Source organism: Pholcus phalangioides, unplaced genomic scaffold (genome assembly GCF_987345545.1).
Source record: "Pholcus phalangioides strain wild (caught in Gottingen) unplaced genomic scaffold, Ppha-v1.0 ptg000015l_1, whole genome shotgun sequence".
In the NCBI taxonomy this organism is placed as follows: domain Eukaryota; kingdom Metazoa; phylum Arthropoda; class Arachnida; order Araneae; family Pholcidae; genus Pholcus; species Pholcus phalangioides.
Window position 1 is genome coordinate 55,592,738 of NW_028301608.1, and position 22,941 is coordinate 55,615,678.

The 22,941-nt window shown below is 34.4% G+C and overlaps 1 protein-coding gene and 1 non-coding gene across 2 annotated transcripts in view; both read right to left on the reverse strand.

Annotated features, from left to right (window-relative positions):
- Nucleotides 1-22,941, reverse strand: part of LOC149076254 (uncharacterized) — a 90,381-nt gene that overhangs the window by 18,065 nt on the left and 49,375 nt on the right. The window lies entirely within an intron of this gene.
- On the reverse strand, nt 20,115-20,186 carry TRNAA-GGC (transfer RNA alanine (anticodon GGC)). The gene has a single exon. It is a non-coding gene; the product is annotated as a tRNA-Ala (tRNA).

Genomic DNA, 22,941 nt, shown 5'->3' on the forward strand with positions numbered 1-22,941 from the left:
CGGAACAATCTGCCTCGAGGGCACGAAAAGATGCACTAACGAGCGCTGACCAGTCCATTTCACTTTCTGTGCCTAGGGTTATAAATTCAAAAAATAAAAACATAAGAAATAAAATAAACATCACATTCTCTATTTTTGCCTTTTTAGAATGTATTTCGATCTTTTCAAAGGAAGGAAGAAATATCCGTATGTACGTTATAGGATAAAAGCAGTATACCAGAATAAATAAAAGAATTATATCACAAACACCGTGATGTCCGAAAATAAAATTGTAATTATATTTGAAAATTGCCAGAACTTTATGACTTTTTATGATTAATTCGAGTAACAATTATAATCTAATTCTAATAAATAAAAATTGTACTTTGTAGATTAATACTTTTTTAGAGTGTTCTATTCTAGTTCTATTCTTTACATACATATTTATTTTATTCTTCGTGATTTAGTGTTGAGCATTCTATTTTACGTAATTTTTTCGTACAATCGCTTACGCATATTTCGCATAGTAATGTATTTTCCATTATTTTAATTTCCTGTTAACGTTTTTTATTTTCCTATTTTTAATTATTATTATTATCTAGCTTTAGCAATAGTGTTAGTATGCCTCGACCGCGACTAGTGTTGTGTAGAGCTTGCGACGGGAGGTTTCCCTGGTCTAGGGGTATAGTAGCTGATAGTTTCAATTGTAAAGGGGGCTTGGATAGGAAAAGGCTGGAACTCGAGGTCGAAGCTTTACGGGAAAAAGTTAGGGTGTTAGAGGGCCCGGTTATAACGGAGCCTCTGGTCGTCGAGCCACCTGTTGATGAAGAAGCAATCTCCACGAACAACGACATTTTAGAGGGCGAATGGGTGGTCGTGGATGAGGTGGAGGGGGATAGTGATAGGGGTTTAATCATCGGCGATTCTATGGTTAGGGAACTTGGGAACCGAGTGTGTAGGGATTTTCGGGGTTTCGAACGCTGTTGTCTTCCTGGGGGGAAGATTGGCAACGTTCGAGACGTTTTTCATCGCCGAAAGTTGCCCTTGCGGGTGATTCTGTGGGTGGGAACAAATCAGGTAGGAGCGAATATTAGTGAGTCTCTGTCAGAATACCGGGATTTACTATTATCCGCTAGGGAGGGGGGTTCAGATGTAGCAGTGATTCCAGTGCTGCCAAGGGGTAGTAGGGGGTATAGGAATAGGATCCACCAATTCAATATAGGCCTGAAGGACATTTGCTCCTCACTTGGGGTCACGTTCTTGGAGCTTCCCGCATTTACCGATAGGTGGCTTCGTTCGGATGGGATCCATCTAAATAAGAGGGGGGGGGGTCTGGGAGGTTTACGATAGTCTTAAGTCAGGTTTTTTACTCTCAGACCACGTAGTCGGAAATGCGGGTTAGTTAATGATAATCACAACAGTACTGACGGGGAATTACCCACCTCTGACTTGGATGGCTTCTCGATTGACACTAAATCACCGGGCAAATTAAAATGTGTGTTAATAAATGCCAGGAGCTTGGGTAATAAGAAAGATTTTTTAGAAACTATGATAGTTGTGGAGGGCTTGGATCTTATAGCCATTACAGAATCTTGGGCAAACGATGGGGATGAATCTTTCTTACACATCTCCGGATACGATACTTTTTTGAGAAATAGATCTGATAGGAAAGGGGGTGGAGTGTTGATATACGTGAAATCCTGTTTGAAGGCTAGAGAGTGTAACGTGCAGAGAAGTGATATTGAAACCATATGGGTTGAACTTGAGAACAAAAGACGTCATAAACTTATTGTTGGGGTTTGTTACAATTCACCGAATAGGGATCAAAACTACATCGCCAAATTGCATGATGAAATTTCCTACATGTGTAAGCGAAAGAGGGTTCTCATACTAGGGGATTTCAATTACCCGGGTATTGATTGGGAGAACCTTTCATCTGGAAATCAGTATGAAAGAGACTTTCTTAAGTTGGTGCTCGAAAATTTTTTGTATCAGCATGTATCAGAAGCCACTAGGGGTACTGCTATTTTGGATTTAGTTCTTACTAGTTCTGAGGATCTAGTTGAACATGTTTCGGTGGGGGAAGAGTTTTCTTCCAGTGATCATCGTATCGTCAGATTTCACTGTAACTTTTCCTCGGGTAAGGTTGATAACAAAAGACTGGTTCCTTGTTTTCGGAGAGCTAACTTTGATGTTTTGCGAAGAAGGTTAGCGGAAGTTTTCAAAGACCGGTTGGAATCAGTAGGGGTGGTAAGTCAATGGGAAGAATTTAGTACGAAGCTGTCCTCTGTTTTGCACGACGTCATACCCTTTGTTCGGAAAAAGCGTGTTTGTACATCGCACCCTCTATGGTTCACTGATAGCGTGCGGAACCTTTATCTTGAAAAGAAAAGAGCATTCAGAGAGTATACAAGTGGACGAGGTGACCTATCATTGTTTACTGATAAAAGAAGACTGTTGAAGAAAGCGATAAGGGATAGTAAAAAGGAAGTTGAATCTAGGTTGGCAGATAACATTGGCTCTGACCAAAAATCATTTTTCCGATACGTCAATAATGGATGTAAGGGGACAGTTGGCCCCCTCTCGATAGGAGAATCCAGGGTAGAGAGCAATGTAGGCATGTGTAGCGCTTTTGTATGAACAGTTATAGAGAACTTTTTAAACAGACTTAAAGTTGATTGTGAATATTCAAAAAAAAAAAAAGAAAAACATTTTTTGAGTGCAAATGTTTGCCAAGGGATTGCTTCGGGCAATTCTGAGTTGATTTTTCAACTTCGTGAGACAAAAGGAAAACGCTTCTGAACTGAGAGAAAATGACCTCTCATGGGAATGTTAAAAATGTTTGTCGCGAGAAAAATGCAAGTAAGAATTTTCGGTGAAACATAGACAAAGTATAGGATTCTCTTAAGCAAAATGAAGTATACACCCAGTGGCCAAAAAATTAGGAACATCCTGCTACTCACTACTAATATCGTGTGGGACTTCCTCTGGTTTTACTGACAGCAGATATTCTTCCAGGCATGGACTCTACAAGTTGCTAAAAACGTTGAGGAGGAATGTTAGCCCATGCCAACGAAATAGCAGCTCTTAATTCCCTCAGATTAGAAGGTGGTGTTTCGGAGCTTTTAACAGACCTTTCAACCTCGTCCCACAAATGCTCAATCGGGTTGAAATCGGGTGGCTGAGGGGACAATTGAAACTCTGAATTATATGTTCCTCAAACCAATCTGTTATATTTTCAACAATTCCAAAACTCAAATGTGGATTACTCTATTTAATATTGATCAAGAAACTTAGTGCTTAAATATTCTGCTACCATTCTTACATGCTACCTGTCGGGCTATATTCTACGTTTATAAAGCAAACGTATTCGTCTAGAATACATCTACTGCAAATTTAGCCAACATGGAAATGATTCATTTTGAAAATAAGCTCCTCATTTTTGAGGCAAAATAGTTTTTCTCATATCTAAGCAACCAAATATTTGTTGAAGCTCTCAACTAGTACCTACACTATTTGATGATATTCGCCTGTTTTTCACTGCCCTTAAATGCGCCTTTCGATATTGAGGCTATTCTTTACTTGATTCTCCAGGTGAGTTGTGTTAAAATAATGTTGGGCAACTCCAATATGAAGTGTGCGCATGATTCTGGTATTATTAGCGGTAAGTGCTGCCATTTATTACAAATACTGTTGATAATGAACTATATATAAGTGTACAATGATACCTATCATATCTCATATTAAAGTGCATTAGAAAAATTCGATGAATTACTAAAGGGCATTGAAGTAACTTTGAATATGCTTCATCAAGGCTACTTCCAAGTTCAATTTGAAAAATTTTCATGCAAAAGAGAGCATTGCTGCTCTTCATGTAGATATAACACAAATAATGGAAAATGTGTTCTGGCTTTTCAGAGATTTTCCGGATTTTAAGACCAATAAAGTTATAACATCAATGATATATTAATTCTTCTACTGAAAGATTCACTGAGAAACAAAATTTAAGTTTCTAATAGCTGAAGAAAATTATATCTAGGCAACTTCCTTGTTCAAGGCGCAAAATTAATTAACAAGACTTAAAATTCCTCTTCCTTTGAACTGAATTGAATTAAATTTTAATGTTAGTCCCGGAGTAATTCGAGAGTTTGTATCTTTCGGTGTTTCTGTGAAAATTTTTTTTTGTGTGGATCAAATGGCAAAGCTTCAAGTCTCTAAATACTAAGTTGTATACATTCAGAAGTAGTTCTTCTCTAAAGTTAAAATAACAGGATAATGAGTAAGGGGAATCCTTGACCTCTTCGCTTGATTACACAGCAGCTTAATTTTCTTATTCTTGAATGAGAACCGGCTGCCAGAACAGATATAGTAAAAGCGCGTTTGCTAATAGTATAAGTAGATCAGGAAAATTGCCAAAATATCTTCCAGAGAGTATTAATCATGTGATTTTTTTCCTCTCTAGTATCAGTAATGACGTTATTTCGCAAATATTTCATTTCTTTTCTGATTTCGTTTATATGTCGAGACTTTTCTCCAAAACACTTATTTCTCGTAATTTCTGTCGAATAAGTAAAAGCATTGATGTCATTAATAAAAACCTTCCACTGCTACTTTTTAATACTATGCTGCCTTTCCCCATTTAGATCCCATTAGAAGTTGAATTTAACGTGTAAACCTTAAACGCATATAAAATATTCGATATCCAATAGTAGTATTCGATATCAAATTGTTTAGATGTTTTGAATGTAATAATCATTAGAAATGTGATTATTTTAAATCCAGTCTATTTTCTTTTGCTTTAATTACATGATAAGAAAAAAGATGAGCCATGTTAAATTTTCACGAATCATTCTAAAATATTCTTTTCGGCTTTAACTGAACCCTTTCGCCTCCAAAATTTTTTTTTCAATGTATCTATTTATACTTCTTGCTCCGTTATTGAATGTACGAGGGACGTTTAACGGAACGAGAGAAACAGAAACATATTGATGGTTCCATGTGCTCATATGTCTTCATTATTTTTCTGTAATCATAATTTTTTTCCACAAATTGATATTGTAGAATAATCTTTTCTTTTTTCCTTTTTTTTGAGGTCTTTTGCTTAAATTCTCTCGTCGGTTCAGCAGTTTCTGAATTGCACACCGCCATCTTCAAAGCGTTAAAGTTTAAATGTAAACTTAATGTGACTTGCGATTTGAAGTTATCTCCAAGTTCTACGAAGTCCGCCGGAAACATCTTTTCGGATCCTAGATATGATTTCGATGATTTTTATTAAAGATTCGGTTGATTTACTGGAATTTTTGTTTATTTGCGGGAAGATATTGACTATTGAGAGCATTGGGCAATATTAATTTCTTATCCCTCCACAAAGGAAAATGTTCGTTACATAAAAATAAATGTTAAATATAATTATGGAAAACATTACATTTTTACATGCCCTAAGAACCACTTATTAAAAAGTTACGCATTAATAGCTTAATTTCTGGAATTCTTTGGATAAATTTATGATTTCATTCACGTCACATTTTGTTATTTTTTTCTTTTCATTTTAAATCTTCAACATTATATAACTTGCTATGATATACTTACTATGTAATATGTGAATTTTTATATAAACTGCACTCCCCTCTTTCCGTTGAATTTGCATATACAGTGTATTATGTACAGTGAGTGCAAATACAGTTATTACTATATAGTTGGTGAAATGTTGAAGCAAAACATATTTCAATAATGAAAGCGCCATCTCATGTCGAACAGGAGTAGTCGAAATATTAACTTGTTGCAGCCCGGTGATAAGCGAGTTCTGGAGCATGTCATGATATACAGTAGGAGTCATAGCGCGAATACGAGCCGGTGTTTTATTTGAAAAGTCTCTCCACAGAGAGCAGGCATAACCTGCAACACGATACTTACATGACTTTAAAATTCAATTATTTACTATCTACACTTCAAAATATGGGAGACAGATGGCAGTACCAACAAGAACACAAACAAGAACAATTCTGACAACATAAACACGTTATGTCAAGGTATATACACAGTCCCGCATAAATTCATGAAAATTGAAGGAATTGGTATATTTAAATGAGGTTTGCAAAAAAATTATTCTCACGGAGTAAGAATTTTTTTTTTGGTACAAAACAAATTTTATTACAGGATTTTGTCGAGCGAGGGCGCTGCATGAAAGCAAATCACAGAATTCTATGGAAAAACTACGTTTATTTTTATGCAGGCAAATGTTTAAGCATACCACAGCACTAGAGTAAATACAAATACACTGTTCGTAATATGTGAATTTTTATATAAACTGCACTTCTCTTTTTCCCCTCGAATTTTTATATACAGTATATTATATACAGTAAGTACTCCTCTTAACAGGGCTCTTTTACCGCCAAATAATATTGTTTTATTTAAAAAATTTCAATAGGAATTTTGATACTAACTTTATTAGCAATAATATATTGAGTAATAATTCTTGATTCCTTGAAAAATTCTTTTCTCTTATTTGTGCACTTATACAATAGCGGCAATAAGCAATTGGCTTTATAATGAAGTTAGAAGTTTAAAGAGTTCCAAAGTAAATAATTCAAAAGCTGCAAATTTCCAAATCTATATTTTATAAAATGTTAAAATTTTTGACTGAACTTATATATGTATGGGGGGGAAAAATTAATACTGTGTAGTATTTTTTGCTATTACCACAATGTCCATCAGATAACAACTGGATTATAATATTTATTGATAGATTGAATTTTCATAATAATTCATCAAAACACGACGTCGAATTCAAACACCGAAATAACTTTCAGTTACGTAAGCATGAATAATATCAGAGACTAGAAAAAAAAGAAGGAAAAAAAAACAAAAACGTAATACCATATTCTTCAACATAATCGGTCAAGGAATTTAAAGTGCACGTAGATTCCGTTTGACCGTTACGCCCACAAACAATACAAAATCGCTATCCTTCAAGGTTGATAGTTCGGAACTCTGTCCAGAACTCGTTCTTGATTCTTCTACATTGTTCTCGCTCAATTTCTAGACTGAATCTGGATTTTCAAGGTTCAACTTCCGGCTTTTCTTTTTTTTTTTTTCAACCAATATATATTTCTTTTTACGTATTTCTAAAACATAACTAACATAATATAAAGTTTGAGATAAATATTGATTTTTTTTCTTCTTCTTAGAACTATTTATTAAAAAAAAAGCAATAGCGATCGAAAAGGGTCAAGATAGTCATTTAACATTATTTTTATTCTTCGTTATTCTCAGGTGAACGACCTTTCCCTGCATGAATGACCTTCACCCTTTCTGTATTTTCTTATCTTATTGCATTTCGGTCTTTATTTTTTTTATTGCTATTTTCCATTTGTTTCCTGTTTGACCTCATATCCCTCAGGGAGAAAAAAATCTCTTGGCTATGGCCACCAAAATGCCGTTTGAGATCTTCTCAGACTTCTTCCGAGGGTACGACGAGTTAAATGGTAGCAATCTTCTAAACGGCTGCTACACGACGTGGAACTGGTTACCAGAAAACACACCAGTAGATCAATGAAGGAAGTAACAGCCTTAAAAAAATAAGAAAAAAAAAAAACGTCTAGTGCTTAGAGGTCGCTGGGCTATCCGGAAGAAAGAAAAAGCTAAAAGCTACTGAGTTTTATTTTTCTTTTTAATGCAAAAATATGTCGAATAAATCTCGCCAGCACACACGAGCATCTGTTAGATCACTAGGTCGACTTCGGTCCATAAATAACCAAATTTTCGTGGATGAATCAAGGTATCTACGATGATGCACGACTCTAGAACTAAGAATAAGATGCAATTTTTTTCTCTCTGGTTAATATCATTAACGTAATCATTTTTTAGCTTGAATCACGTTGTCGTTGACGTAATTTTATACAATCTAAAAAAAACCCAAATAATTGGATGCATCGTTTTTCAACTTTTCTGAACCCAAGGTGCAGTAAAATGCATGAAACAATTCGACGGACAAATTCTGTTCCCTATTATGGGACATGGGACATGAATTTTTTGTTGTTCCAATTTTTTTACAAATTGGTCCATTTTTTCGATGCTCTATTTACTAAAATCGTGAATAAAAAAATAAATAAATACTGTGTTGTTATATAATATATATCTATTAACATTCAATTAATAATTACTTATTTAACAGCAATTATTACTCCTTTTTTGCAATAATTGCTCTTATTACGGTTGTGTGTGTGTGCGTGTGTGTGCTGTACTTTAGATATATATATTTATTATCCACATTTTTTATGGGCATCTTCTTTCAGCCACCTTATTGGACATGTTGCCTGTTGTGGCCTCTACATTTTTATTATGGTGGCTATAAATATAAATATTCATCTCACGTATTTGATAGGTACAACTTTGACAACAATTTGTTATTTTGTCAACGTATGGGAACGTTTTTGATGACAATTGACGATGTACGTATTCTATCGTATTTAAGATCTCGATTTCCAGTATTTTGCTGAATGAAATATGGTCATTTGGCCGAGTGAATGAACAACTTTTTTCGTGAAATACATTTTTGTTCATTGCGGTTTTAAGCAGCCCTTTATTTCCCAAACCCTTCAGCAATTTTATCAGTAATCAGCATATTTGTAGTAGATTGCATTTTTTAGCAAATATTACCGATATTCCGCATTTAAGATCGTAATTTCCCTCAGTTTAATGAATCTAAGTATGAAGATGATTATTTGGGAACCCACATTAATATTAATAATATCAATTACAACAATTGAATAATTTTTCTTTCAATTAGAATTAAATTATGAAGTCTGCCAGTGTTTCTCAACCTATGCTGGTCTAATGTGATTAATTAATCTTCCTTAGAAAAAAAAATTGAACATAGGTGTGTTTCAGGCGTTTTAGAAACATTCCTTAGAGAAAAATAATTGTAATTATGTTGTTAATATGTATATGGGTTCAAATATAATGAAAATGCAAAATTAAGTTGGCCATTTGAAATAAAATTCTGTGGTGTTTGGTCAGAACATGATATCTCAAAAAATGGCTTTTTGATCTAAAAGTAAGTCTTGCTAATTGTAACTAATTAAAAGTGAGATAAATGCACAAATACGTGCGTACGGTTAAACAACATGCTGATGTATGATATTTTCATTTGTATTTGTGTGTATGCTTTATTTTTTATTTTAAATGACAATGAAAATGTTTATATCTCAAAAATGTTATTTTGGAGTTATGTTCTGACAAAACAGAAATTTTCATACCATCCAATAGTGTAATATTTACTGTATATGAATTTGTTTTAGTTTGACCACGAAAAACCATGGTGTTGCAACTTATATTGCAACAAATATTTAAATGACAGCAGATATTTTGTCCCCCAACATCTCATAAGCATACATACCATGGTGCTCGTTAGATTTTCTGAAATCGAAAGTGAAATGTCATTCACTTCAAACTTTTTCCTATTTGCTAAATTCAGGTTATGTTGTTTGTAAGGTCAAAATACTGACGTAATATTCAGAGAGAAATGTATAAAGAAATAATATTATTTCTGCTATTGGTTGATGGAGGAAAAAGGTCGTTGTACGCATGTTATTTCTTTTTTTAAACCTGAAAAAGAAAAGTGGAAAAGATGGATTAGCAGCGATACATTGACCGTTGAAATGATTGATCGTCTATATGATTTTTCGTCAAAGGAAAAAATGAGGTTCCGAAATAAAGTTGATGTCATGAAAAATAAGAATTCTTTGATATCACTGATAAAATAATTTTTGGTTTCTGCAATTACCGAGGAAAAAAGTGAAGACATTCGCAAAACATTTTTCACAAATGGAGATGCTTCTAATGTCTCATCGTCGAATTATGGGCTTATCTTGCTGACAATTAATTAGACTCATCTTGTACAGGCAGTATTTGCGAAGTAAATATATATGCGAAGAGATATATTCGAGATATGCGAAGTAATTTTCCAATATATGAAACTATGCCTTGAATTCTGAAAATCATGAAAAACACCTTAAAATTAGTCGAAAATTATGAAAAAAACCCCTTAAAATTACGGAAAATCATGAAAAAATGATCTATCACGTAAAAATAGCGAAATATGCAAGAACAAAAAAATACGCAAATTCATAGAAATCCAAGCCCTAATCATTACAATATACTTTATATTACAACATGAAATTATATATTATAATGAACAAAAATACATCTAGAACATATTTTACGCATATAATTTAAATGATTTTATAAATTCTCATAATTATATTCGAAATTCAGCTATGGTAAGTGAGGGTAATATGACCATGCTTCAATGATTTTAGCTGATGCTTGTATGATAAATTCCGAAAAACAGATATTGTTAAGAAAATACTTTGAGAGTTATTAAAAAATAGTTTTTTTTTGTCACAGAGTCTACCTTTTAGCCATAATTCCAACAGGTGAAGGTAATACGGCCAATGAAGTCCTTAACGTACATATATCTCTACAAATGAACGGACATTTTTATGGCAACTCATTGATTTAAAAAAGTTATTCAACTAAGCAATTGTTTTATTCAAAAATTAAATGCAAAAAGAAATGTACTTTGTCCAGAAAATAAATTCCGTAAGCTCTTAATTAAATTAAAATAATGAACCACAAAAGTTGGAAATATTTTAAATGAATATTTCGAGACGCGTTTAAAACAGATAAATCCCTTTTCTTCCTTTTTAGCGAATATAAATTGTGGAAGAGGACCTAGAGACCTGGCCACATGAAATTTCTGACAAAAAAAGGTTTATACTCGCATATGCGCAATGAAATTACGCATATCTGGCCATAAAACCGAACTGTCAAATGCTATGAAGAAACCTACAAGACAGACAGAAGTTTAAACGGATTTCCTTTCTCTTCCATGTTGGGTGAATAGAAATTGGGGAACCACGAGGCCTTAAGAGACCTGTCACATGAAATTTCTGACAAAAAAGTGGAACATGCGCAGTGAATACAACATACCTGGCCATAAAAGCAACCTATTAAATATTCTGAAGAAACCTACACACACACACACACACACACACACACGACAGACAGAATTTTATACAGATTGAAATTTCAATGAATGCAGTTGAAAAAGAAATAAAAACAGCATATTTATCTTGATCAACGATCTAAAGTAGTGCAATAATGGAACCCCTGAGAGGAAATACAAGTGTGTCATTTGAAAATAACAAATTAATTTGGAAATAACAAATAAAAAAATTGGGCCATGTGTCCAAACAAATAGCTACACATCATAAGAACATCGAATTTCGAATTACGTTGGAAATGAAAAATTATACAGAAAATTGGCCATATATTACTATCATATGTTTCAAATTGATTGGTTCGCACTACTGATTGTAGGTTGCCGTTGCAAACACAAATTAATTACGACCGCATCGAAAATATAACAATCTTTTAATTTTGAAAACACATGCGATCTAGGTTTTATTTATTTTTTCATCCACAAAACATAATGATTGGAAAATTGAATGTAATCAAATGAAAACGTATATTTCATTATATAAATATCCTAGAAGAGAACTAGATTAAATATCTGATAATTCAAAATTTATTTCGAAAAATGTTTCCTCACAATTAAAGAATTTTAATGCATCGGATTAGTTCAAGAAAATTTTCTTTACAATCGAATTTATTCATTTTACCACATAAGATACAAATAAATAAATGATCAAATTCCATTGCGGAAAGATAAGCGGCGAAATCGTGGTGAAATCTAATAATTATAATTATTTTCTCCTTCATGCTCATTTTTTGATCAATATTAGATTAAACATTTTTATTTTTCAATTTCAGAGATTTCAATTTGTTTGGTGGAAATCTTTCTTGTTAATCGATTGGTTTTCGGGGATTATTTCGTATCTCATAATAATAAATAAATCTTAAAAGTAGTTTGTGAAATGAATATATAAAGAATATTATACACCACGTTTCTAATTTGGTTTTGATTTGAGATTAAAAATAAGGGAAAAATATTTATATAAGTTGGAGAAAATATATTTTTAATTTTTAATATATGCAGGTACATCATTCGGCTGCTAGAATTTCAATATAAATAATATTTGGAACGATTTAACAATATCGCTTTTCTCTGCTCGAACTTATATGTTATACAATCACACGAATTGTTGCAACTATATGGAGGCAGTGATCTGAAAGAAATGTGCTAATTATTTGGTCTCCCTAAAGAAAGATCACATTCCGAGTGGGAAATTCTCAGAAACATAATATACACAAATTTTAAACCCTCCTTGGAATCATTTTTGGAGAAGATGAATTCTCTAAACTTCACTACGTTTGAGGTGATGATGAGAAAGATATTGCACATTTTATTGACGATTCCACCAAGCAATGCCGAGTTTGAAAGAGTATGAAGCAAAGTAAAAATAGCTGAAGCTCAATGAAAAAAAAAAACAACAGAAAACAAACAAGGTTTTATTAAAAATTGTTAAAATATCATTAGAGGACTTAAATCCTGAAAAAAAAGCGTTCAATTGTGGTGTCAGGATTCCATTCGAAGCAGGCGTCCGTACCTTAAAGATTTGACTGTGTGTTATTTTTCAGTTGATTTGTATATACTAAAAAAATAAATGAATGATAGATGATAAATATAGGAAGGGTAATCTAGCCCTGGTCGATGTTGCGTCAGAGTGGTGAAGTGGTAAGATGCTCGTCTTCCACCTTCAAGGTCCACGGGGAAAATTATTAAAAACAAGTTTTTTATCTACTGAGCCTGGGGCGACCCCACAGATAGATGGCAATTTCTTTTCCACCCAATTCCACTGATTGGAAATTATCGTAAAGCGATATATAACACACACACACACGCACACGCACAGGAGTTGGTGTGCTGTAAAAGTAGCTCAGGGTGATAAGATGCTCGCCTAAAGTACCAAAGGCTGTTTAGAGGTGTCGTGAGTTGGATACCCTCATGTACCTCCACGTCAGGAAAGTTTCTGACACGGAGGTACAACAGAAACGACGGTAACATCACCACACATACAGTGGATAGATACAATAGATTGCTACCGCAGGAAGTCTCGGTGAGTATAAAAAACGGAAAAATTTCGAATCGGCAATGAATTGGTGGTCTCGGCCTAATTAGCCCTCGTGTGCAAAAAATGTTCAAATGATGATAAATAGATTAGTGAAATGATTTTTTATTTGTACTTTGATGTGTTTTTAATATGAAAGTAATAACTGTGTGTGGGGTTCAACCAAAGTTGAAATTATGGGGTTTTTTTACCCGTGTCTATTCGCCTCTGGCTAGTAGGTAAATTTCTGAATCATCATCTCTGTACTTATAATATCTTATATTTTTGTAATATTAGAAATTTATCATGAAAAGGTATCTCAACCATAAATTATTCAGTCCAGAATAATTAATGTTTTTCTTTCAGTTTAATGAATTAGTCTCTATAGATATTTTTCCAGAATTCTCACTCGAAACATTCAATTTAACGGATTTTTACCTTTTGGTTTAGTTGATGACTTTACGAGCTCCCAGTTTAAATATTTCATCTCCTGTTTCCCGAATTTTAAAACTGATCGATAAGTCAAACATTCATATTTGCTCATAATATCCATACGCAGCTTCGTGAAAACGAGTAAGTTATGACTGATCTCAAATTCCAGCGTAAACCTCATCCACTTCTCCTCTCATCCAACATCACACACACACACCGATAACATCGTGATTTTCTCTCTATCTTCGGCGAATTCCCAGAACGTGAAGGCCTCGCGTTTCTCTCTCTAATGAAAATTCTGGTGGCGAATGATAGGTACTCAGCACAAAATTAAGCTTAGCCCTCGGAGATAATAACTCATTGCCGTCGAGAGTGTTGCCGCCGCACATACGTTGATGGAATTTCTGTTCCTCCTCCCTACAGCTATCGTTCCATAGTATTAAAACATATGAGATGAAATTTCAAACGAGCATTACTGCAGCAGCAGCAGCAACGTCCCGTTCTTTTCACTTGCAAGAATCACTCCTTCGAGAGCAACTATAGTTACACTGCGTCGCTCGCATTGTGTTCCCTTCCACGCAAGTAATTTCACTGGGAGTAATTGTATTCAAATAATTAATTCCTGCGTAAATATTCAAAAGCTAATCTTGCGCCCTTTTCATACCCGTTGAGAGACTCGACGAATTCTTGTGGAACCGTTGTGTCGGTAGTAATTAAAACACTTAATTAAACGTGTAAACATTCCGGATTAAAGTGTTTTCATTACAGATCAATGCTCCGGACTTCGTGAGAGCCACCTAAAGCTTGGAAACGGCCATATTCTTAGATCATTGCAGTTATTGTTTTTACTTGTTCGATTTGCATAATTGTTCCACGGTCGATTTGAAGTGAAGTGCTTATACGACATTGGTATTAAAGTTGTACGAAAATTGGAAAATTTTTGGATTAAATTAAAAATTAAAAGAACATTCAGAATTTTTAAAACTTTTAAATTCTGGGATTTTTTTTGGTTTTTTAAGAAATTAATTTTTTTATTTTTGAGAATTTTTTTAATTCTAAGAATTTGATTTTTTGATTTTTAAGAATTTGATTTTTTGAATTTTTAAGAATTTGATTTTTTGAATTTTTAAGAATTTGATTTTTTGATTTTTAAGAATTTGATTTTTTGATTTTTAAGAATTAAAAAAAATTAATAACTTTGATATTTGTGAGAATTTTTGAAAATTTTAAATTAATTTTTAAGATTTTTACGCATTTAAATCTTATTATTTTTAAAAATATAATTTTATTATTTTTTAAAATTTAAATTTTTGGGGTTTTTAAGAGCTTTAATTTTTTAGTTTCCAGAAATCAAATTACATGGACTTGATTGAATAAACCGATGATAATTCTAGTTACAGTATTCTCTATTCTTTTGAAAAATGGAAATGAGAGAAAAATAAGCATCAGAATAATATCGGAACATTTATTTTTGTTTGCAAGGACCTTAAAAGCAGAAATGCAAATTACAGACTATTTTGCTATTTGTTCGTGTCCCCACCCCCAATACTTTTGTTATGAACGAATTATTACAAAAATGGGTAAATCATTACGAAATTATTGAATAAAATGATCATAAATTAAATAATTATGTTTAATAAAATAAAGAAATTGCTACAAAAAAAGCCCATTTTTGCGAAAGTTACTAAATTTTGCCTCACGTCAGCGGTTTACGTCGGGCGTGATTGGCTGACTGCCTCTGGAGGAGTCAAATGCATCGTGCGCCGTTCGTTTCGCCGATCTTCTCTTCATTTCGGTTGTGTTTTCTTTCCTTCCAATCCAGACGACAGAATAGTTGGTGCCATATACTATACAGCCGCACTTAGCTGATGCGCCAAGCTAGGAAAATACAAACACGTAGCGTGTTTATGTAACACGTTTATGCCGACGCGAAATGGTCCAATTCAGTTCACGCGGCGCAAAAAAAAGAAAAAAAAAACCCCTACTCATTGGATTTGTCTTATCGAGAGATCTACCCGCAGACTTCTTGAGATATGAGCGGATAAATTATTTGGTTTTGCAACTTTTTTTGCGAATGCACCTAGCATCGCCAAATGATTTAAAAGATGTATTAATATAAAAAAACAAGGAAGAGAAAGAAATACTCTATCTTTTTTTTCTATTAATTATTCTGTACGCATATTCTTATACTACTCCAAAAAGAAGGGAGAAAAACATCCCATTTTCTTCTGTTTATCAAATCTCCACTGGCAATTGATCGACAGGTTGGGGGGCGGGTGGAAAACATCTTTGATTGTAAAAACAATCACAAAGCAGTTGCTGGGTTCGTTATTGCCGAAATGCGAGCGTTTAAGGAGCTATTAAGTGATTGCCGAAATAAAGCGCATCAAGTTAGACGAGATATCTCGTCACTGTAAGAGGTCAAACACCAGCACGACTAAAGCGGCCATTATGATTTTCAAACATGGAGCACAGATTCAATTTTTTTGTATATTTTCACTCGAATAAGAATCAAACTCGATGGAGGATCCGGGTTCGAATCCCACAGTGGTGGTCGGCTGAAGTTGGTTTTCTGTGGTTCCCAACTTCAAGGCGCAAATGCGAGCCGATATCCCCGTTAAAAAGTCTCGCCACAGAGAGCAACAGTCCTACAACGATAAATCATTCAATCATAACACTTCACTCATAGTTAGAAAAACTGGTGGCAGATGGCAGCACTACGCATAACAAGCATTACAGAGAAACAAAAAAAACTTCACGTCAGGTTTCACTACATGTACACGCACATTCCCGCACGTACCGATTCGTTGGGGGTTCCGGGGGGGGTGTGGGCGGGGTGCATGTGTGGTGTAGCAGTAGCAAGGTAGGGCCTCCAAAAAATGGCTCGGGGATCCATGATGTTCTTAAGTCAGCCACCTCGTTGAGCAATTTGCCTGTTGTGGCGTTGTATTTGTATTTGTAAGAATTTTTAATGAACTCACTCTATTCATTATTTTTTAGATGCAATTCCCTTACTTTTAATTCCATCATTATACGCATTTGCTTTTATCTTTTTTTTTCTCGAAAGGAGTCCCTGTTTTTTAATGTTTCTGTTCGATCGAGGTGCCGCAGCTACTGTTCATAAGCTATCGATTCCCACGGCATCTAGAGCAATAAAAAATTTTATTGTTTGATTTTGAACCGAAGTTTTTTATTGCTTCCGTTTAATACCGCGCGCTGAAAACCGACTCCATGATCACTCTATGGCAGCTGCTAGAATTTCGAATTTAATAGGTTACTAGCTATATTATCTATCAGCCTTCTATATATATATATATAGTCTATATATTTACAAGCATGTCCGTGAGAAATTCCTATAAATTCCAGCAATACTTCCTCAATAAAATAGTAGCTTAAAGCTCCAGTAATGTGATGACTTTAGTTTTCCCTCCAACCATTTCAGGTAATTTTCCGAAATATATAAATATTTTTAAAATACAAAGTCTTAGAATTTTCCAAAAATGTATTTAGCTTTCTATTGACGGCGTTAATAAAGGGTGCAATAAAAATAGATAATAGTTCTAACTGATGTAATAATATATAAAATAAACGGAATGTGGGGCGAAAATGTTTGACGGGAAAATTTCGCAGACTTAAAAGAGTAGATTTATTTTAGAGGAAAGAGTTATTTTTTGAAGAAAAATCGTTCAATAAAGTAAGTTGATCATTTTTGTCGCATCACGGTCATTTTCTGCACACGAGGGTTAATTAGACCGGGCCCTACAATTTATTGCTGATTCCGAACGCGGCAGCCTTTTTCTGTACTCACCGAGAGTTGCGCTCAATGTGAGACCTCCCTGCGGTAGCAATCTTTTTCTGTGGTCATGTCGCCGTTTCTGTTGTACCCCCCTGCCAAGAAAGTTTCTGCCAAGGACGAACCGGGTATCCAACTCGAGACATCTCTAAACATCCTTTGGTACTTCGGACGAGTAACATATCGACCTGGTCTACAGCGCCCATAAAGTAAGGTGTCGCGTTATTGACACATAATCATAGCGTATTTCACGAACAGAACGCTCTGCAAGTACAAAAGGCACTGCGTGTTGTAATCACGGATAGTGTTATCATTCTGGTATAGTTACACTTCAGCAAAGTACGGAACGGACTAATATCATAACACGGGAAAAATGTTTGAAAAATCGGTTTATGTTATCAATTTTTTTCGTCCAATTTTTTTTTTGGTTGCATTTTTTCCCTATTACCGTTCGTGAACGACTGTGTAGAAGGTCAGAAGGTGCACTCCCTTAATTTTTTGACAATTATTCCAGTACTCGGCTCGCAATGTCCTAATTGGGTCGTAGTAGCTGCTAGGATCCATCTACATGTGGAGCTGCTTTTGCAATGGTCTTCCTACAAGTGAAAGCTAATGTAAGGTTGAAAGACGTAGATAAAAAGTTCTTTCCCTACCGAAACTGAGGTGACCACCGATAGATGGTGCCTTCATTTCCGAACCAACTAGATCGGTAGTAAATTGTAGTATGGCGAAATGACCGTTATTGGTGTGAGGGAAAGTAGTAGTTCATCAGATTCAGTTTCTATACACGCGAACGGGGACACAACTCTGATAAACTTGTGGATTTGTTTCGTATATAGTTATCAATCGGTTATTGTCATCAGAAACCCCGAGTGCCGATATGATCACATTAAGCGGCGTGCACTGCACTGAGAGGATTGGTGTACGCAATTTTTCCAAAAACACATTTTCGAATTTTTCAATTTTCAAATAATATGCATCTTTCTGCGTCGAACTGTGTTAAATTTTTTGTTCTACCTGCACTAAAAATATTTTTAAAATATTTTAATATAAACTGCTGGCAAGCATTAGATATGCTAATGCTTTCCATTGAAATGCTCTTTTCTCTGAACTAAGTTTTTGTTAGATAAGGAACATTTTTTGGGGGGAAAACCACTTATTCAAATGCCTCGAAACTTTGTGTGTCTCTCAACACTACTCTTTCATCATGTTCGATCTTTGTTGTTACATGCTTTAACAAGAGGATTTTTTATGAAAATTATTGGAAAAAAAAATATATGGGTAAACTTAGGTGATTTTTGAAAAAATTGCATGTTGTTGAAGTTAAAATTCAAGAAAAAAATAACCAAAAATTAAAATCCTAAATGCTTGTGTTGAATTGTACAAAAACATTTCAAGATTCATAGTATTTGAGGAGAAAAAGTTGAGCGCCTAAAGTGAATAAAAAATTTGTAAATGTTCCTTAAAGAAAGGAGATTTTTCCCATAGGAAAACATGGGAAGCCAAGATAGTGCACCAACCCCCTTAAGTTATGAAGACTCCCCCCCCCCCAAGTTAATGAAGAATTCATAATTTACCTATCCTACCTCATTCACGGGATTCACAATTACCGAACTTGCAGTGGTATTTATAACAAAAACAAACGACTTCCAGGATGATAAATGACATTCTGAATGAAATTAGCTTCCCTATCACAATCTTCAAAGAAAAATGATTATGCGCATTTATCATAACATCGTGTTACATGCTTTTTTTCTCCGTGTTATACACGTGTAAATTATCCATTTACACCACGGAACAAAAAATGAGAAATATTCAGCATCTCTCTGAGGATTAAAAGAAATTATGTTCTAAGGAGAAAAAGAAAATATTTCCTTTTTTTGAAGAGGAAGATCATGAATAAATGAATAAAAATATGTTTCCAGGGGTGAAATGAAGAAAAAAAAATAATGAAGTATATAAATAGCACCAAGTAATATTATCAAAGCCCATCTGGGATCGAGACGTCGCAGACTTTCGGGCGATCTACATGTTTGTCTTACGAGGTGGATGGTTATTACCACCTTTTCCTGTCTTATTCGTGACAGTCTTCGAAGCACAGCAACTGAAGAGGCAATTTATACATGACAGGCACTCGGATCGTGGATGATGATGATGATGATCAGAGAAGAACAAGTTTGTTAACTCTGAGAGAGTAACTCGATATTTACCTCTTTCACTATTTTGTTTTGTTTTCTTACCTTTGCTTTTGCTCCTTCATCATGTTCGATCTGTCAACTTTCGGAACATCCAATGGACGCAAGAAGAGGAAAAAGGAAAACACGCATCTCCGTAGTTTTTTTCGTCTTTTATCAAACATGGGCACGTCTTCGACAACAAGTAAATCCCGTGTTCTCTGACAGATAATTGACACCTTGATTTCGGAGAGCAAACATAACCTTTTACACGATTAAAAGCGTGTTCTGAACAACTCAAATAAGAGCATTTGGAATTGACAAAAATAATACAAACAGTTCCGTTGATACTTGTACAAGGCATAGGATATACAGGGTTCCCGTTAATTCGTGAATAGTTGGAAAATTCACAAAAAAGAAAGAATTGTCATATAATGAAACCTCGCTACAACGATAAATCAATGTAACGATATACCCCTCTACAACGACATTTTTTCTAATCTTTTTTGGAATTGCCTATAGTCTAATGTTAAATTTCTTTGGATATCACGATATCCTTTACTACGATAAATCCCTCTATAACGATATTTTTAAGGATATCCTTTATACAAGATAGACTGGTTATTTGTGGAGATGAAGATTACAAGGAAGAAAATTCATCACTGCCCCCACGGGGACTCGAACCCCGGTCTCTCGCTTGCCGGACGAGTGCTCTACCATCTAAGCTATGGAAGCAGATAGAATATTTCAACCTTGGAGCGTATATATGTTGAAAGGCTCCGTACACACACTGACGCCGACAGCAATCAACTAATAGCTCGTGAATGACAGGCCACCAGATGGCCACATGCAAATAGAAATAGGTAGAGCACTCGTCTGACAAGCGAGAGACCGGGGTTCGAGTCCCCGTGGGGGGCAGTGGTGAATTTTCTTCCTTGTAATCTTCATCTCCACAAATAACCAGTCTTTCGATGAATCTTGTATTGACAAGTGGAGAGGACGTTTCTATATGGATATGGCCATCTGGTTGGCCTTTGTCATTCACGAGCTATTAGTTGATTGTTGACTCCGTCCATGTACGGTGCCTTTCAATATATATATACGCTCCAAGGTTGAAATATTCTATCTGCTTCCATATCTTAGATGGTAGAGCACTCGTCCGGCAAGCGAGAGACCGGGGTTCGAGTCCCCGTGGGGGCAGTGATGAATTTTCTTCCTTGTAATCTTCATCTCCACAAATAACCACCCTTTCAATGAATCTTGTAATGACATTTATTGTTTGTCAACTTTCTTTTTTATCATTGTTGAAGAATGCACAGCAATATGTCTCCTCCACACATAGTATTTCACTCCAAAATGCAAATATCAAAAATCGTTCTTGCTTGGCTTGCCAAGAAATGGGAGACATGTATAACTTTGAGCCATTCTGCTAGTAATTATGGAAACTTCATGAATAGGTTACAAGTAAAAATCGAATGGTTAGGAGTTGCCTAGAAGCAACAATGCCGGAACGAGATCAAAGCATACAAAAGAATTGCCTTAATTTAAAAAATATAAGAAACTCATGTTTTTTTTTTTTGAGAGCAACATCTCCAAATAAAGGGTTAATTCTTAAATAAAAGAACTATTGATTCAAGAACAAGAGAAAATGCGGAGATTTTCGGTGTTTAAAGTACGCTTCAAAAATTTTATCCCTTCATTAAGACATTCCTAAAGGTTCATATTTCTCTGACGAATAGCTTTAGCTGTAGAATGCTCGGAACAGGAAAACTTTTTTATCCACACTTTAGTTTTTAATTCATAATTTCAGAAATTATCAACACGCACGCAAGCACGGAAATGAATGATTTTTATGAAATACTAGAAAAATGAGTATAAATTTAATTTTGTATACATGCATGTGCACTCTATGGATGTGTATGAGGGTAAGAAAGGTTTTTTGCTATTTCATACATAACGATGTATGGATATGATAAAATAACAATCGTAATAAATACATTATAATTTGTTATCAATAATATGCAAATTATCTCCATTTTCAAGATGTGTAAGTTTTTCAGTGTATGCTTATTTCAAAACATGGACCACATCTTGCATACAGAAAGAAAAATTGCACGTGATGGAGATTTTTTTACATTGATATTTGAATTCAGCGCACCCCAAAATTAATCAAGAAAAACTTATTTCACTCACGTTATGAAAAAAAAAGTTGAAAATTGTTGACCCAAGTGTTATTAAAAAATTTCAACGTTCTACGATGTTGTGTGAGATTATTAACTAAGTATAAGGAAATGTTTTTTATATTAGTTAGAGATAAACTTTTACGGCTTGAAGCTAATAAATGAGTCTTTGGGGAATGTAACATGTACTAACTGTCGGTAATACACGTTTGCTGTTTCTTGGATCTTTCAAATGGTTATCCTTCTAATCGAGAAACATGCGAAAAAAAAAAAAAAATACAGGAACAGAAAAATTTCTCCCTAAAACTACTAACGCTTGTTCCCTTTAACAGCGCCATCTGTGGACCATAGCCATGTCATAGTGTTTAAGACTTTTTCCGTTTATTTCTCTTTTTTTTTTGCCCTATTTCTCCTCCCAATTCCACTTTGACTTTTTTTTAGCAGGCTAACATCTTATCATGGGACCGTATAGTCCTTTTCTTGAATTTCTTTTTCGTCTTTATCTCCGAAAGTCCTTATTTGTGCTTTGCTTCCTGAAAGTCCTGATTTATTTCCTGTTGTACGGATCACGAATTCCTTTTTTTCTGTCCTGGATATTTTTTTTTTTTTCACAGCGCATGAGACGTTTTTTTTTCCCTGCCATTGCACAATCCTGTTACTATTTCTTTATTTGGTTTCTCTCACCAAAATGGAGCAAAATGTTCTTCTTCTCTTGATTTGTCCATTTTCTTCTTCTTTTTCGAAGCGTTTTTCAATTTTTTCCCCCCTCTCTTCTCTTGTTTCCTCTGATAATTTTTTTTTTCCATCCATTCCGTCTGACGTTTTGTCTTCATTTTCTCTGAGATCTCTTTGTTCGATCCGCTCCGAGAAGAAAGTAATTAGGTATATTGCGAGGTTTTCCGACTGAAACTTGCATCGCTTGAGGATAGATTCATGTTTTTGATCGTTGTTGTCATATGTCTAGACTGATATTAAAATACATACTTCGAACATCAAGAACTGGACAGGCAGGGAAAAGAATGTTCCATATAGAATGGTCATCTATAATATATTCCATATTCGTCATTTCTGTTCGAGTTCTACAAATATTTTCTATCGAATATCAAGTTGAAATAATAAACATGAATTATTAATGTGACTTCCGAGCTTTCGAATTTTCGAGAAAGACATTTCTTCATGGAAATGTCTGGAATAACAATAGAAAACACGATTTTTGTCATTTTAAAGTTAGTGGTTTTTTGTAAACTATACAATTTGTCTCAAGAACAGTCTAACATGAGGATTGAGCAACTAGGATTTTTGCCGCCGGG